The following is a 19,545-nucleotide window of genomic DNA, read 5'->3' on the forward strand; positions in this document are numbered from 1 at the left end:
CCCCCCCCCAAAATCAACCCCTCCACACCCCGGCTGCCGCATTATTCTTTTTTACGTTTATTATAAACGACTTTACCATTTCTAGTTGTTCAAGTGCTGTTAACAATTTTTTTTCTTCGAAATAATTTAATTCGCCTGGACTTATTGAAAATTCGTCCTTTAGTAATGAAAATTAAATGTTTGTTGAAAATTCATCTTTTTAGGTTTCCAATTGAACCGTTCTAAATATTTTACTTTTTAGTTTGAAAAATCAACGGGCTTTTATTTAAAATTAAAGTTTCTTTGAAATTTGATCTACTTTGTTAAGAATTCATTTGTTTTACTGAAGATTCATCACTTTGGTTTGAAAATCTTTTTTGTTTGAAAATACGTTTAGTAGAAAAATCATGTTTGTAGTTTGAAAACTCAACTATTTTCTTCAAAATTCGTCTCGTTTGCTTAAAAGTTCAAATATTTGGTTGAAAATGCTTTTTTGTAGGTTGAAAATCCAACTAAAATTTTTTTGATAATTTTATTATTTTGTTTTTCACTCAACCATTTTGTTTAAAAAGTTATATCTTATTATCGAAAATTAAATTGTTTTGTGAAGAATTCATATTTTTTAATAGAAAATTCATCTTTTTTGTTAGAAATTTCATCTTATGATTGAAAATTCGCCTTTTTAATGAAAAATAAGATTTTTTTGAAAATTCTATTTTCTTCTCAGAATTAATCTTTTTAGCTTGAAAATGTAGCTATTTGATTAAAAATTCATCTATTATATTGAAAATTCATATTTTTGGCTTGAAAGTTGAAATATTTGCTTGAAAATTCTATTGTTTTTAGATAATTCAATTATTTCATAAAAAATTAATTTTTTTAATCGAAAACGTAAGTATTTTGTTTGAAATACATATTTCTGTACAGAAATTTCGTTTTTTAGTATGGAAAATTCATCTTTATTATTAGGAATTTAATCTTTCTTGATTTAAAATTCATCTTTTTGTTATAAAAATGAATTTTTTTGTTGGAACTTCTATTTTCTTTTGAATATTTTTTATCTTTAGGGCTTGAGAATTTAGTAATATCATTAAACATTCATCTATTTTGTTAAAAATTCGTATTTTTCTTAAAAGTTGAAATATTTGGTAAAAAGTTTATTATTTTGTTGACAATTCAATTATTTGGTCTATAATTCAATTATTTGTTTAAAAAATTATTCTTTTTAATCGAAAACTTGAGTGTTTTGTTTGAAATTCATATTTCTGTGTAGAAAATTTGTCCTTTAGTATTCAAAATTCATCTTTTTTGTTAGAAATTTCATCTCTCTTGATTTAAAATTCAGGTTAAAATTAAATGTTTGCTAAAAATTTATCGTTTTTGTTTTCGAATTTAACGCTTCCAAGCATTTTACTTCTTAGCTTGAAAAATTTACTGGTTTTGATTTAAAGTTAATTTTTTTTTTCGAAATATGAACTACTTAGTTTAGATTTTATTTGTTTCACCGAGGATTCATCTCTTTAGTTTAAAATTTAATTGTTTTGTTCAATAAGCGCTTTTTTTTAATTAGAAATGTAACTGTTTGCCTAAAAATTGATATCTTCTGTTTAAAAATCTTTTTTGTTTTTTTTGTTTGTTTCCTTGAATCTCTAGAATTTTGAAAAGATTTTAAACTTTTAATGTTTCAATTTTAATTTTTTTATTCAACAAATGTTTTATTTTTAGAAAAAATTTGAGTAATTTTGAGAGATATTTAGAAGTTTTGGAAAGATTCAAAATTAATTTAAAACTTAATATGATGTCAAGTAATTTAAACGAAGCGTGTGGAAATTTTTTTCAGAATTTCTAAACATATTTTGAAATAAATACTTATATATCTATATATCTCTTAAAGTTACTTTAATTTTTTCTACAAGTAATAAGTTTTCAATTGTTATTTAAAAATCGAAATTTGAAGGAATTGTTTTTAATTCGCGGGATTCTCTAGAAGTTGTAAGACAAATTGAATTAATTTTAAAAGTTATGTAGAGGTTCTAAAAAAATTTCAAAAATGATTTAAAATTTTAAAAAACCTAAAATAACTTATAGATTTCTTAAGATTTTGAAATAAAATTTTAAAGCTTTTCAAGGATGCTTAAACTATTTAATTCGAAAATAATTTAACTTCTAATTTAAGAACTTTTAAATTAAACAAATTTTTAATTAAAACATTTTTAATGTTTCTAGCCTAAAAGAACTTAATAATTTAATTTAATTTTTTTAAGTTTATTGATTGATTCTTTAATTTAGAGTATTTAAAATGTTAACGTAGATTTATATTTTTGGATCTTAATCTAAATTTTTGAACTCTATAATTTGTTAATGTTCAAAAATTCTGAACTTTTTAGTTTATCCGCATTTCATTTAAATCTGAATTTTGAATTTTAATTAAAATTTTTTTCTTTGATTAAAACGGTCACCCTGTCTTTCCCGTATTCTAAGATAATTTTCAGCTCTTAAGTCTGTAATATTGAAACCATTTTTCATTTCTCAAATAAATCTGAGGCCTGATTTTATAATCTGAGTTTATGTCGACTTTTCGACTTAAATTCAATTTTTGAGAGGGATTAAATGGGGCATTAAAAATATCCTTTAGGTGATGAATGATATCTTTTTTCTGAATTTTAATTCAGGTCATAGAATGTGTGCCTTCGTTGAGAGAAGAACAAAGGCCTCGACATGATAGTTCAGCATCGACTCCAAAACCCTCCTTCTCCATTCAAAATCATTGAAGCCGAGTTCCACTTTCCCAGAAGAAGTTTCATTGGTTAAAGATGGATTTTCATTCAGTAAATAAACATTTTCATTTTGCATGTTTCGAACCATTTCATTATCCTAGTTTATAAAGGGATTTAAATCGCTTTCTATTTTCTACTTCTCTTCACTCTCCTTTTAAAAAATAGAGAATAGACATTTTAGGAAGAAAATTCGTGGCAAAATTGAATCAATAGAATATTTTGAACTTATCATGCACTTCTTTTTTAGGTTTCATTTACAAATTCATTCCAACTTCAAGAAGACTTATCCACTTTCCAAGTCCCTTTTGCCTTCTTTGATTTTTCCAGATTTGAACTTTGCTGATCCGGTGAGTGATTTTTAGATTTAATAACGAGTCCGAGAAATTAACGAAAATTATTATACACTAGAGAATAAAAGTAAAATTGCCGTAAATTTAAATTTGCAAGGTGGCCGCAGTTCAGAGTAAGTCAGAGAAAACTCAAGGATTTTGAAAAAAAATTCCCATAGTTTTCCTTCAAATTACTTTTTGGTCACTTTTTAAATATAAAGTTACTATAGTCACTTTATAAAATGAAAAGATCGCTTCACTTACTTTTTTTAATTAAATTTGGGCTCCGCTACTTTTTGTGAAAATTCAAATTTTGAGTGGAGGTGCTGACTTGAATCAAGGCAGCACCTCTACTGTATATAAATTGAAAGAAAACAAAAATCGAACACGTCAGAATTTTGGGCTTTTTTGGGCTCTTAAACGCACCAACATCATACTACAAAAACCACCCCTGTGTAAAAAAACGTCAACCTAATAATAAAAACTTAAACCTTGATGTTGGCATTTTTGAACAGCCCAAAAATCAGAGACTCCATTTGAACCGTAAAATTTGAAAAATATCAGAGACTATAGTAACACTGTAATATTCCGAAAAAGATTGGTTTGCACAAAATTATGTTTGATTGTTAAAAAGGGACAGTTTTTTAACGTGAAATGTTCGGGATCAAAAATCGGTGTAGGTATTTTTAAGAAGCCCAATAATCATAAACTCTACTGACAATGGAAAATTCTCAAAAATATTAATTTTTGACAAAGTCATATATACCTGGTAGAGAAGTGTTGATTTTATAAGTTAAGGGTTGAAGCTCAAAAATCGGAGTGGATATTTTCGAGGAACCCAAAAATCAGAGACTACTTTAACACCAGAAAATCCTCAAAAATATTATTTTTTGAAAAAGTCATATATACGTGGTAGAGAAGGGTTGATTTTATAAGTTAAGGGTTGAAGCCCAAAAATCGGAGTGGATATTTTCGAGGAGCCCAAAAAACAGAGACTACATTAACACTAGAAAATTCTCAAAAATATGACTTTTTGACAAAGTCATATATACGTGGTAGAGAAAGGTTGATTTTATACATTATGGGTTGAAGCCCAAAAATGAGAGTGGATATTTTCGAGGAGCCCAAAAAGCAGAGATTCTACTGATACTAGAAAATTCGCAAAAATATTATTTTTTGACAAAGTCGTATAAACTTGTTGGAGAAGGGTTGATTTTATAAGTTAAGGGTGGAAGCCCAAAAATCGGAGTGGATATTTACGAGGAGCCCAAAAATCAGAGACTGCATTAACACAAGAAAATTCGCAAAAATATTATTTGTTGACAAATTCGTATATACGTGGTAGAAAAGGTTTGATTTTATACGTTAAGGGTTGAAGCCCAAAAATTAGAGTGGGTATTTTCGAGGAGCCCAAAATCAAAGACTACATTAAAACTACAAAATTCTCAAAAATATTATTTTTTGACAAAGTCGTATAAACGTGGTAGTGAAGGGTTGATTTTATAAGTTAAGGGTTGAAGTCCAAAAATCAGGGTGGCTATTTTCAAGGAGCCCAAAAAGCAAAGACTACATTATCTCTAGAAAATTTTCAAAAGTATTATTTTTTGACAAAGTAGTATATACGTGGCAGAGAAGGGTTGATTTTATAAGTTAAGGGTTGAAGCCCAAACATCGGAGTGGATATTTTCGAAGAGCCCGAAAATCAGAGACTACATCAACACTAGAAAATTCTCAAAAATATTATTTTTTGACAAAGTCATATATACGTGGTTGAGAAGGGTTGATTTTATACGTTAAGGGTTGAAGACCAAAAATGAGAGTGGATATTTTTGAGAAGCCCAAAAATCAGAGATTCTACTGCCACTAGAAAATTCTAAAAAATATTATTTTTTGACAAAGTCGTATAAACGTTGTAGAGAAGGGTTAATTTGATAAGTTAAGGGTTGAAGCTCAAAAATTAGAGTGGGTATTTTCGAGGAGCCCAAAAATCAAAGACTACATTGTCACTAGAAAATTCTCAAAAATATTATTTCTGGACAAAGTCATATATACATGGTTATATATACATTAGTATTTATGAGAATTTTTTAGTCTTAATGTAGTCTATGATTTTTGGGCTCCTTGAAAACATCCACTCCGATTTTTGGGCTTCAACCCTTAACGTACAAAATCAACCCTTCTCTACAACATACATATGACTTTGTCAAAAATTAATATTTTTGAGAATTTTCCAGTGTCAGTAGAGTCTCTGATTTTTGGGCTACTCGAAAATATCCACTCCGATTTTTGGGCTTCAACCCTTAACTTATAAAATCAACCCTTCTCTACCACGTATATACGACTTTGTCAAAAAATTATATTTTTGAGAATTTTCTAGTGTTAATGTAGTCTCTGATTTTCGGGCTCATCGAAAATATCCACTCCGATTTTTGGGCTTCAACCCTTAACTTATAAAATCAACCCTTCTCCACCACGTATATACGACTTTGTCAAAAAATAATATTTTTGAGAATTTTCTAGTCTTAATGTAGTCTTTGATTTTTGGGCTCCTCGAAAATACCCACTCTGATTTTTGGGCTTCAACCCTTAACTTATAAAATCAACCCTTCTCTACCACGTATATACGACGTTGTCAAAAAATTATATTTTTGAGAATTTTCTAGTGTTAATGTAGTCTCTGATTTTTGGGCTCCTCGAAAATATCCACTCCGATTTTTGGGCTTCGACCCTTAACTTATAAAATCAACCCTTCTCTACCACGTATATACGAATTTGTCAAAAAATAATATTTTTGCGAATTTTCTTGTGTTAATGTAGTCTCTGATTTTTGGGCTCCTCCAAAATATCCACTCCGATTTTTGGGCTTCAACCCTTAACTTATAAAATCAACCCTTCTCTGCCATGCATATATGACTTTGTCAAAAATTAATATTTTTGAGAATTTTCCAGTGTCAGTAGAGTTTATGATTATTGGGCTTCTTAAAAATACCTACTCCGATTTTTGGTCCCCAACACTTGACGTTAAAAAACAGTCCCTTTGTAACAATCATACATAATTTTGTGTAAACCAATCTTTTTCGGAATATTACAGTGTTACTATAGTCTCTGATATTTTTCGAATTTTACGTTTCAAATGGAGTCTCTGGTTTTTGGGCTGTTCAAAAATGCCAACATCAGGGTTTAAGTTTTTATTATTAGGTTCACGTTTTTTTAAACAGTGGTGGTTTTTGTAATATAATGTTAAGTGCATTTGAGACTCTAATATGAGCTAAAAATCTAGTGCATTTTGGATTTTGCAAATTTTATTTTTTGCAAGGGGGTGGTTTTTGAAAATGGGGGTAGTTTTTAAATTTTTGTTTCATGCATTTCAAAGCCCAAAATAAGCCCAAAATTCTGGTGTTTTTTGTTTTTTCCGAATTTTATTTTTTACATAGTGGGTGATTTTATATTTTGTAGGGGGTGGTTTTTGGAAAATGGTTGTTGGTGCGTTCAAGAGCCCCAAAAAAGCCCAAAATTCTGACGTATTTGATTTTTTTTCTTTTAATTTTTATATAGTGGAGGTGCTAGCTTGATTCAAGTCACTCCACTAAAAATTTGAATTTTCTCAAAGAGTAGCGGAGCCCAAAAATCGGCAATACAGCCCAAAAAAAAGCCCAAAATTCTGACATTAAGAAATTTGGAAATTTCTTTTGTGGAGGCGCTAGCTTGATAGACCTGAAAAAACGACGAAAGTCGGAAGTTCTGTTGTTAGATTCCCAGCGCAGTGGAGAAGATCTTTTCAGAAGAAATTAAATTAATTTTTTATTTTATTACCCTATCTAGTCTGAAAAGACGACGAAAATCGGTAGTTCAGTGGTTCGATTCCCAGGGCAGCGAAGGAGATCTTTTTTAGAACGAAATTCATTACAAAAAAAAATTTATTTCATTACTTTATCTAGTCTGAAAGGACGATTAAAATCGTTAGTTCTGTGGTTCGATTGTCAGCGGAGCGAAGGAACAGATCTTTTTCACAACAAAATACTTTTATTTCTAAAAAATTACCCATGGGTTAACCACTCTTAAATTCAGGTTTATGCCTGTTTGTAAATTTTCTTGAATTTATTCTTGATAAGATTCTAAAGAGTTGAGAAATTTTATAGGTTTTCAAAATATTTAAAAGAATTTGCAATATTTAAGGGTATCTAAACAAATTCTAAGGAATTCGTAATAGGTATCAATAATTAGAAGGAATTCCAAACTATCTGACAAATTTTAGAGCATTTTGAAAATCCCAAAGATTTTTTGAGAGCTTTGAAAAGTTTGAGAGGAATTCAAAGGGCTTAAAATATATTCGGACATTTTAGAAGCTTCTAAGGAATTTTCAGGAACTTTAAAAAGTTTCCTGAGATTTCAAAAGATTTAAAAGTATTCCAAATGTGAACAATGTGAAGGCATTTGAAAGGATCCGAAATATTTAAAGGTATTTCAAAAGATTTGAGGGAATTTTTAGCAAATTAAAAAAATGTAAAGGTACTTGCAAAGAATTTGAAATATTTTAGAATATTTTTTTAAAAATTTAAAAAAAATACAAAGTTTTATGGTGTTTTAAAAGATTCTAAAACAGCTTCAGAAGCTTTAAAAGGTTTAAAAGGATTCGAAAAGATTTAACATGATTTGAAATATTTTAGTGAATTTTTAAAACGTCCAAAGAATTTAAAAGTGTTTCAAGAGAATTCAATAGATTAAACAATTTTTAGGATACTTAAAAAAATATCAATCAATTTTCAAGACCTTCCAAAAGTTTCAAAGGATTAAAAAATTCAATAATTTAAAGGTATTTTGAAGGATTTTATTGTTTGTAGGATATTTTTTAAAGCCTTCAAAAGATTTGAAATTGTTAGGGGTATTTTAAAAGATTCCAAAGCATTTCAGGAGGTTTAAAACGTTTCAAGGGATTTCAAAAGGCTTAAAATAATTTGAAACGTTTGAGGGTATTTTAAAAGAATCCAAGGACTTTTGTTTAGATTTCAATAATTTAAAGGTATTCTAAAGGATTTGAAATATTTTCGAGTACTTTTTAAACTTCCAAAGAATTTTAAAAAGTTTTAAGATAATTTAATGTATTAAAAAATGTTGAGGCTATTTAAAAAAATTTCTAGAAATATTCAAGAGCTTTAAAAAATTTCCAGGGGTTTCAAAAAATGTAAATGAATTCGCAATATTTAAGTGTATCTAAAAAAAATGCAAAGGAATTTTTAATAGGTTTTAATAGTTTGAAAGAATTCCATACTATTTGAAAGACTTTAGGGCATTTTGAAAATTCCAAGTTCTAAAGGACTCCGAAAGATTTCAAAGGATGTAGATATTTTAGTATATTTTACAAGATTCCAAGGCATTTTAAGGAACTTTAAAAAGTTTCAAAAGATTTTATGGATATAAAGGTCTTTGAAATATTTTATGGCATTTAAAAAGATTCTAAAGAATTTTGAGCCAATTTCAATCATTTAAAGGTATTCCTAAGCATCTGAAATATTTAAGGGTATTTAAAAATATTTCTTCAATGCATTTTCAGGAGCTCTATAAAGTTTTTGAGGATTTCAAAATATGCAAAATGATTTGTAAAATTTGAAGGTATTTTAAATGATTCCAAGTCATTTTGTGTAGATTTCAATAATAATTTAAAGGTATTCCAAAGGATTTGCAACATCTTAGGGCATTTTAATGGATTCAAAGGAATTATCAATTAATTTCAACTATTTAAAATTATTCCAAAGAATTTGAAAGATTTTAGGATATTTTCAAAACATCCAAAGAATGAAATTTGTTTATAAATTTTTTAGGGGTATTTTAAAAGATTCCAAAACATTTTCAGGGACTTTAGAAAGTTTCAAGGGATTTCAAAGGATTTGACATATTTCAGGGTATTCTTAGAACTTCCAAAAAATTTCAAAATTTTTAAGATAATTGAATAGATTCGACAATTTTTAAGGTATCAAAAAAAATCCTCCCAATTTTCAAGAGCTTTCAAAAGTTTCAATAAATTAAAAAATATTTCTAAGAATTTGGAATATTTTAGGGTATTTTAAAATATTCCAAGGGATTGTGTGTAGATTTTTATAATTTAAATGGTTTTCGCAAGATACCAAGTATTTAAAAATATTATTAAAAATTCCAAGGAATTTTGAGCAGATTTCAATAATTTAATAAAGGCATTCCAGCGGATTTGAAATATTTCAGAGTATTTTTAAAACTTTCAAGAATTTTTAAAAGTTTCAAGAGAATTCAAAATATTAAAATTGTTAGTTCAAAATAATTACCCCCGACAACTTTCCAAAGCTAGTTAATACATCTACCCCACAGTAGTATTTCAAATTCTCGCGTGTATGATTTTTTAATTCCTGTACTCCTGCCAGCACCTGCACCCAAAAGCCGGTTTTTCGAGAAAACTAAAAATGTCCAAAAATTTTGTATTGAGACCCAAGAAGAGCCCAACAAGCCAAAAATTCGGATATGCTTCCGTTTATTACGAGTCATATTTTATTATAATGGCAGTTTTTAGGAGAACGAGGTTATTTTTTTATGTTTAATTTTTGCAGTTTTTGAAAGCCCGAAAAAAGCCGAAAATTCTGTTGTGGTTGATGTTTTTATTTCTTTATGTTTTCTGTAGTCGAGGTGCCAGCACCTCCACCACAAAATTTAATTTTTTGAGAAAACGAAAAGCGCCCAAAAATTGGTATTGGTGTCCAAGAGAAGCCGAAAATTCTGACCCAAGTGCGATTTCCAATACGGCCCAACAGTGATCCAGCATTAGCAAAAATATTTTCGGAATTCAGCTGCCAGTATTGAGCCATAGCTTGATGCAGGCGTGGATTTGCCATAGGGGCAACATAGGCAATGCACCGGGCGGTAAATTTGGAACGGAGTTTTTCTTCAATTACAAAAAAAAAAAATAATGAAAATAAAATTTTCATTTTATTATCACGAATCGATTGAATGTTAATGAGTTGTTTGTCGCGGCTGTTTTGTATCTTGAACTACCTAACTCGAGTGCGTGTGGATGTAATGTTCTTATCAGAAATCAAAAGTTGTAATATTTACAGACATTCTTGTGCATTTTTCAATCATTATTTGTTTAAATTACAAGAATTGTTTTTAATTGGTTAGTAAAAGTTAGTAAAAAAGGTTATTAGTTCGTAAAAAGGCGGCACTTTTGTTATCCGACCGAGGCGGCAATTTTTTAAACATGGCCCTGGCTGGATGTGCAAGTACGGTATGTACTCGGCGGCCGAAACAGGCCCAACACTGGATGCAACTATTGGCTCAATGGCAGGTGAAAGTAACGACAGAGCAACGGTTACCAATATATCCCCAAACCTGGATGCCGGAGTTTATTCAAAAAATGATAAAAAATCATTGATTTTTTCTTAGCACGCATCTACTTTATCCATTCATCATTATACGGCTGCATATCGTCCGAATATTATTTATGATTTCAACAATTGAAATTTCATTTAAACATTTTGGTTAATTTTAACGACTACTCCTATAGTCTAACGATACGGCAAAAAAGTCATTTGAAAAATAAATATTAATTTTTGCGAGTATTTTTAATAGTTTAGATTAAGTACATTATTACATTTTGAACATTATATTACAAATAAAATCTCTAACGCAACCGACAAGTTGGAACTCGGTGAAAAAGCCATCCTCATAAGCTACAGTTCAGAAAAGTTAAATTACCAAATCTTAAACTCTCTTTTTCTAATTATTTATTATTATATGACGTTATCTAAATGTAAAATACAGATCCTGTTAACAGGATTATCAACAACATAATTTTAAAATAAACAATTTAAATCGATTAAAATTTGTGTACGTGTAATATTTCATTTTTTCCCGTTGTAGGCCACTTTAAAACTTTTTGCAATGCAATTTTTCGTAAACATTTACAATTTTTAACGATGGAATTTAGAAATTTCATCGCGAACTTTGACAATTTTTCAATAACAAAAATTCTTTATCTTTCGTGTGAGATTTGTTTTTTGCATGCTTCAGGCCATTTTACAACGTTTAATATTGACATAAAATGTAATTTTTTCGGAATATTTACAGTTTTTTCTAAAGATGGAACTTGAGTAATTTTCTGGAAAAAAAAACAGGACATAGTGTTGTTTTCGCGACAGTTGCATTTATAGTTTTTACACATTTAAGAACACATAAGCGCAATTCCATGTCAAATCATCTGAAGAATTTAAGCTATTTTTAGTAATCTTGATGAAAATTGCAGTATTAGGCGCTGAAGGAAAAACCTTTAAACGATTTTGAAAAATTCAAAAAACTTGGGAGATATTCAAAATTGAAAATTTTTGTGTTTATTTTTGAACTCTTATAACTTTGGTGATTTTAATGCTATCAAAGTTTATTTTTGTTATAAATGATTCTTAATCAAATGCAGTTTTCAGAAAATATTTAAAAACTTCTTTGATTTTTAAAAAACAGATTTTTAAATTGAGCTTACGAAAAAATCCACTTTTTCTGTATCTTTATTTTTTGATAGTTAGCTTACAATGTCCTCTAAAAGCCCTGTGAACTTCCGAATGGGATCTCTGTTCGTTTTCGAGAAATATTTAATTACATACGCCACGGCATGACGATCCCAGTGCATACATAATTTTTTTTACTTTCATAACTTTGGTTATTTTATTGATTTCGCACTAAGATCTTCATGCCACGGCGTACATTCTTAATTATTTCTCTAAAACTGATAGAGATCCGAATCTGAAATTTGAAAAATCAAAGAAGATTTTGAAACTTTTTTATTTATCAGATAATTTGACATGGAATTGCTCGTAAACAATATTAATAAACATATTTTTCAAAATAGCTAATGTAGGCTGCCAGTATTGGCTCAACAGTGGGCCAATTTAAATAGAACATGGTTTGCCGTGGTGAAAGTGACACTTAGCCCAGTAATGTGTCGTCACTGGGCCAGACTTTGGTTGATCCTCATACAACATGGTTTCCCGTACAAAAAGTGAGACTTGGCGCAATAAAGTGCCGATGCTGGGCCAAGCATCAATGGAGGATTGGTAAATATAAATAGTCAATATAGGCTGCGAGTACTGTTTCAACACTGGGCCATCAACATCTTAAATTTTCTGTTTTTTGAGAAAACTAAAAGAGCCCAAAAATAGGTATTGATGTCCAAGAAGAGCCCAAAAAAGCCAAAAATTTTGATATGTTTACGTTTAGTGTGAGTGCTTATTTTATTATAAGGGTAGTTTTTAGGAGATAGGAGTTGTTTTTTTTTTTAATTTGGGCCGGTTAATTTTAAAAATTTTTTTCAATTTTCCCTAGTGTAGGTGCTGACGGCCAGTACCTCCACCCAAAAGTCGTTTTTTTGTTGAGAAAACTAAAAAATCCCAAAAATCGGCATCGTTGCGCAAAAAAGTCCAAAATTATGACATAAAGTAAATTTTTGAAGTGTCATTAGGTGAGATTATCTGGCGTTAGGCGGTGGATCTTTTCTGATTTTTATTACAATCTCCCAAACCGAATCCAAAGTTCTTTTTAATCTGATCGGCAGATTTTCTTTTAGAAGTGGAGTGTCATGAACCTTTGAAAGTTAAATTTTTGTTTCAGGAAACTCATTTACAATTTGTTTTCGTTTTCCATTAGCGTACAATTTTCATTCAATTCACTAATTTCTTACCATATATCGGATACCTACCTACCTATCTTGTTTTCATAAATCGCAAAAATATATATTGGCCAATTTTAAAAAAACTAACATGTTTTGTGAAAAATTCTGCGACTTGAAGCGCAGAACCTGCCTAAATTGAAATGGATTTGGTATATATTAAAAATGTTTAGAATTTTGATCTTTAAATATTAACAGTTGGGGAAAATGAAAAATTCTTCACCAGGGAAAAGTCGGAAATTTCGAAAATAAGGTTTTGCGACCACCCTGTATAACTCAATAAATTAAATCTATTTAATTTTCAAAGGAAGGGAAAAATTAGCAGTTTGGTTAGCCTGATTCTGTAAGAGTGAAGACCGAAGGAAAATGATTCGAATTCGCTAACTAAGCATTGAAAGTTTCTCTCGGGAGGATTCAGCATCTGATTTGAAATAGGCGGAGGTGCCGGTTGGTTCGCTTTTCGATTAAAAGCGACGTCTCGACGCCTATCCGAAATCAATAATTAATTTCGCTGGAAAAGCCCGGGACGGAATTGAAATGGCTGCGCCGCTGCGATTTGCCGATAAAACATTTCTTTTTTATTTAGCGCTCTAGAGCTGCGAGATTATTGGATATTCCATTTCAAGCGTTCAATCCCGGCAACGATTCGCTCGCTCTGGATTCCCGTGGGATAAAACCCCACCCCGAGTTAAGCTCAGTGATTTCTGACACCGCCCAATTATAGGAGTAGCTTAAAAATACGATTAAAAAAGACTGATTTATTCATGATAATTTTAAATATTTGATAAATTTTACCTAAATTCCTTCTTATAAAGCGTTTCTTTTTTATTAAAAAGGATTTTCTTTTATATCTTACCAAAAAATGCATCAAAGTCTAATTATCTAAGTTACGTTTACATTCAGAGTCCCTGAATTTGTGTCGGAAGGTCACTACAAGCCATATCCGAAACGATACATAAATCCAGGTTTCACTGCAATTGAATCAGAAAATTCCAGAAATAATAAAATTTCGGACAATATAAATTTTCCTACTATCAAATTGCTGACGCAGGGAAATTCCCGAATCTAAGCAATTGACAAATTTTTTTATTTATAAGTAAAGCATGATAAATAAAATACATTTATTTTGTGAACATGTTTTGTATTTTATTCTTTATCCCATAATTTGTTTATAATAAAATTTGTTTTTAATTGTTAAGATTCGCGATTTGGTTCATTCGGAAATTTTCAAAGTTGGTAATATTTCAAGATTACTACTATCATTGTTCAGAAAATGTGAGGGAATAGCTGACATCCAGGAAATTTTCGATAGACTGATGTTGAAGTTAATCTTATTTAGTTTCTTTTAGTTCAAAAACTTTGTTGAAGTCATTCTTTTTGACTGAGGATTCAACTATTCTGTTTAAAATTCGTATTTTTTGGTTCAATTAAACTATTTATTCGATCGTGGAACTACTTTGTTAAAATTCATTTTTTTATTAATGATTCATCATTTTAGTTGAATTTTTTTTTTAATTCAACTATTTTGTTAAAAATTCTTTTGGAAATTTAACTATTCGGTTGAAAATCGGTAAAAATGAAACAAAATATCAGGAAAAGGCCAGGGCAGGTCGTAGAATTTTGAAATTAGGATTTCGTAGCAACCCTGACTTTCTTTTATATCTTCTTAAAAAAAAGACTTCAAAGTCTAATTATATAATTTATAGTAGATTCTTCCCGAAATACGAAATAAAATTACCATTATAAAATATTCGATACTATAATATTACCGACAGTGCAAAATTTTCGAATTTTTATCCGCAAATCTAAACAATTTTATCATTATTTTAATAATTGATAAATAAGAATAAAAAATATTTTCATGGGACGACTAAAAAATTCCGAGAAATAGAATTCCCAGAAAGGAAATATTTGGAATAGAAAATTGCCGAAAAATTTCGGTTATTATAAAATACCATATAGGTTACAGTAAAATTGCCGAAATAGGAAAATTAACGAATTATGAAATTCCTGAATCTGAACCAAGAAATTGTTTTAATTATTAACAAGAAAAATGTTCGAATTAATTCACTGCAACTATTTTGTTTCCACTGGCATTTGCCTTTTTTGTCTCGCGACTGTACATTTCATGCAATATTTAATTAATGTAAAGATTTATCAAAAATTAATCAATTCTGATTCTATTACTGTTTTTAATGAAGGAATATATGTTTTTCTTTGAGGGGAAAAAGGTCTTTTTCATTCAAAAATAAAGAAAGTTAAACAATTTTCTATTGATCATCGTTAGAATATCTATAAATCAAATTTACATTTTACGATTAAAAGTGAAATTGTTGAATTTCTAAAAGTATAATTGAATAATTAAAAATTGCTAATTTATTAACAATTTAAATTTACTCAAAGTAACGTAACTGGCTTCAAATGTGCTACTAAAATTGAAATGGTTGAATATCTAAAAGTATCATTGAAAATGAATAAATTGTTATTTTACTCCAATTAAGGTAATTATTTTAAATTTTTCAATCAAAATTAATATTTTTGAATTTCGAGAAAGTTAATTAAAAAATTGTTAATTTAAAACAAATTTAAATGTACTCAAATTAATCTATTAATTTTAAATTTTGCGCTAAAAATGGAAATTGTTGACTTTTGAGAAATATAATTAGAAATTTTTGAATAGTTCATTTATAAACTATTAAAATTTGTTCACATTAATTTAATTGGTTTGAATTTTGTGATTAAAATCAAAGTGATTGAATTTCGAAAAGTATAATTGAAAATTATAAAATGGTCAATTTCTGAGAGATCTAAATGTACTTAAAGTAATTTAAATTTTACGAATAAAATTAAAATGATTGAATTTCGAAAAGTACAATTGAAAATTTAAAAATGTTTGATTTCTAAAAGATTTAAATTCACTTTAAAAGTAATATAAAATATAAAAGATTAAGTACAAAAATGTTTTAATATCACAATTCTTTGCGACATGTTTTGAATGTAGTTCGGATTTTTTTATGTTATTAAGGTTCTGGGGTAAGCATTTTTTTCATTTTTAATATTTCGCATTAAAAATTACTTTCCATTTCAACTTTTTTCTTTAGCATAATTTAATTTTCAAGCTTTACAATTGAAAAATTGTTCATGTTCAAAGGTGAAAATAAAGATGAATTTATTTTTTGGTTTTCGAAAATTTTGTCTAATCAATTTTTATATTAAATCATAATTTTTTTTAATTAATACAAATTTAGATTTATACAATTTCAGAAGCTTTGCCTTTGAAACAATCAATTTAGTTTTCAGTTTCAAATGGTCAAATTGTAATAGTTTCGAATTTAAATCTGTTAAAATTCGAAAGTTTTGAATTAGAATCGTTCAATTTTGAATTATCTACACTTTAAAAAGTTTCATGCAATTTTACCACAAAGATCATGGGACATAAAAATACCAGTGATTACTGTGAGAAATTTACCAAAATTAGGTACAAATAACACGATAGTGTAAAATCGCACGCAGATGATAAAAAGCAGTTTTGGAAGAATGGAATTTTACAGTCGCCTTGTGAAATTATAGTGATGCTGTAAAACGCCGCATGTAACAGGTTGCGCATGCGCAATGACCAGCCCAGGTATTTTGAATCGCTTAATGTATCTTTTAATTAAATCGAATCGTAAGAATAATAAGATATATAAATAAAAGGAGTCATGTTTTTATTAGGCAGAAATAATTAATGTTTTTGTTTGGTTTGCACAAAAGCCATCAAGTGTTCAACAGCGGAATTACAAGGATTATGGAATTTTACATCGCTGCTGTAAAACGTATTACACTCCTCGTGTGAAATTACACTAATCGTTGGAAACTTACATAAACGTTGTTAAATTACATTTTTATTTCAGTCACACTTTAGTGTAAAATTCCCACAAAAATCACTGGTATTTTATGTCCTATGATTATTGTGGGAAAATTACACGTTTATTGTAAATTTCATTCATTTATGGTAAAATTCCTTTAATAATCACTGCCAATTTACAAGAAACGTGTAATTTTCCCACAACAATCATAGGAAAAACTTACAGAACGAAATGTAATTTTCAGCAATATTTTTTACAGTGTATTTTTTAAAATTTCTAATTAGAATTCAATAATTAAAATAGTAAAACTATTATTAAATTATTATTAGTATTTAAGTTTGGTATGTTTTAATCAGAAGTAATATAATTTCCATTCTTTTGCAATTTGTATTATTCAATTTTTAACGTTTTAAAATTGTCCTATTTTCGAAATTTTAATATGAAATCATTCAATCTCGAGATACTCGAATTCAAAATAAAATTATTTAATCTTGAACACCTTGAAATAGAAACGATACAATTTTATAAATTATTTCCCTTCGTAATGAATTTGTTCAAAATAAAAAATTTGTGTTCAAGAGTTTTGGAATTTAAAAGCTTCTATTTAATAATTTAAAGTAATGAAAATTATAAAATTTAAACGCTTTTATTTAGAAATGATAGAAGTTCAATTAGATTTTATTCCATTTGAAATATTGTTCTTTGTTCAGCATTTTGCATAATCTAAAATATAACTGGTTCAATTCGAAATCATGTCATACATTTTTTTTAAACTTCAATTGCTCTCAATTCGAAATAATCAAGAATCACTAATAATGATGTAGTCGGTGTTCTCTGCGTGTGAGAGCCGCGGCAGCAAACTTAACAGTGGCGCTAATCCGCTCTCTAAAGATAAAAGATATGAAAAGTACAATTGTTCAATTATAAGCAGATTAGCAGAATACGATTCCTTCCTGAAACTTTTCGTGAATTTCCTTCTCTCTCGCTCTCTCTCTCTCTCTCTCTCTCTGTGACTTTTTTTATTTTTCAAGTGCGAGCTTTAAAGCTTTCGTCCCGGGAAGCGAAAGCTCTCAATTCTCAAGGAGCGAATAGAGTAGAGTAGAGGTAAGGAAATGAAAGGGAGAGGTGAACGGAAGAAGGACTCTGTAATTAACTGAGCGATGAGAGGGATACTCCCGTTTGAGTCCCTGAGAATCCCCGGGGACCTGACCCGTCGTATCAGACTCCGACACTCGCTCCCTCGCCACGTTCAAGTTTCGCTACGATAATTGCCTTCCCTTTGCAGTCGCGCCAATACCCCCAGCAATGACTCTAAGCCACTTTAGAAATTGAGCAAATTTCATTTTATCAGGAAATTCCAGAATGTCAGGGAATGTCAGGAAAACCTGACAGCAGAGGCGGCGGAGTCCTGGGGGACACAGGAAGCCACCCCCCTCCGATTTACCAAAGGGGGGCAAAGTATTGATTTGCCCCCATCTAAAATCGAATGATTAAATTCATCGAATAGTTTGAATTTCTTCAAAAATCTCTCTAATACCTGGGACATAATGGAATTATTTGTTAAATTTTTTTATCTATCCGAAATATTTAAGAAATATTGACAGTGTTTGTAAAATCTCGAAAATCTTGGGGAAACCATTGTAATCTTTCTGAAATATTTAGAAATATTTGCGAAATATTTGAAATGTTTGCGCAATATTTAAAATCTTTCTAACATCTCTGGGAAATCATTGAAATGCTTACGAAATCTCTAGAAATCCTAACGAAAAATTAAAAATGTTTTTGAAATATTTGTGAAGTTATTGAAATCATTTCTCCACAGTCTTTCTAAAATCTTTCTCGTATCTTTGGAAATGTTTGCAAAATATTTGAAATATTTTTGGAATATTTTGTAATATTTGTGAAATTATTCACATTTTTGGCAAATCGCAGATTTCTTTGCGAGATCTTTTTAAACTATCCGAAATCGTTAAAAAAATTTATATAATATTTGGGAAATCATTGAAATCTTTAAAATATATCTGAAAATCTTTGTGAAATGTTTGGAAATCATTGAAATCCTCGTGAAATATTTGGGAAATCTTTGGAATTTTTGGGAAATCATTGAAATAATTGAAATCTTTGGAAAAATCCTTTAAATCTTTATGAAATCTTGGAGAAATCATTGAAAATTCTAAGAAGTCATTGAAATCTGTGAAAAATCAATTAAATATTTATCGTGAAATTTTTGGGAAGTCATTTAAATCTTTGTGAAACCTTTGGGAAATCATTAAAAAGTCATTTTCTGTCTTTTGTTGTTTAACTAATTTATTTATATTCCATCTTTTAGGGTCGAAAATGTATGTACTTTTGTAGAAACTGCATCCGGTTTGGTCAGAGGAGTAGCCCAAAATGAATCCAAAGGTGTTTTCGGATTTTTGATAGGACGCTTAGTTTGTTTATCATGCTTTGCAAAGCGAGGGGCCCTTCACTCAGAAATCGTCTGAATCTTTTCCGATGATTGAACTTGATTTCATATGAGTTAATTTCTGATTGTATAGGATTTCATAAGATTGCTTCTTTCTGGTAAGCTAAGTGTGATTTCAATGGTGGCATGTCACTAATTGGAATGAACACTCTCTGAAAGTCCATTGACTGCTGTCGACTCCCATATAGACCTGTAGACGCACACTGACTGCTCTCGACTCCGTCTGATTCCATCAGATTTCACGCTGACTGTTCGATGATTGCTCGCACGGGTCACACTCACGGTCGCACTATAAAACGTCAGGGGCGGCGCAGCTAGCGTGGGTGCAACGGAGAAAATCATAATTAAACTTTCATTACGCCAGAAATATATATATATATAATTAAAAATTTGTCATAAGGACAACCGCAGGATTTCGCCGGGAGCGGGTGCTAATCTGAAAAATTGCACCCGCTTCCAGCGAAAT

At 29.3% G+C, this 19,545-nt stretch overlaps 1 long non-coding RNA gene across 1 annotated transcript in view; it reads left to right on the forward strand.

Annotated features, from left to right (window-relative positions):
* Positions 1-2,658: 2,658 nt before the first annotated feature.
* LOC117172671 overlaps positions 2,659-19,545 on the forward strand; it is a 35,558-nt gene continuing 18,671 nt past the window's right edge. Inside the window, exons 1-2 of the long non-coding RNA XR_004467042.1 lie at positions 2,659-2,807; positions 3,004-3,103. This is a non-coding gene — a long non-coding RNA (uncharacterized LOC117172671). The remainder of the gene's footprint in view (positions 2,808-3,003; positions 3,104-19,545) is intronic.

Source organism: Belonocnema kinseyi, chromosome 5 (genome assembly GCF_010883055.1).
Source record: "Belonocnema kinseyi isolate 2016_QV_RU_SX_M_011 chromosome 5, B_treatae_v1, whole genome shotgun sequence".
Classification (NCBI taxonomy): domain Eukaryota; kingdom Metazoa; phylum Arthropoda; class Insecta; order Hymenoptera; family Cynipidae; genus Belonocnema; species Belonocnema kinseyi.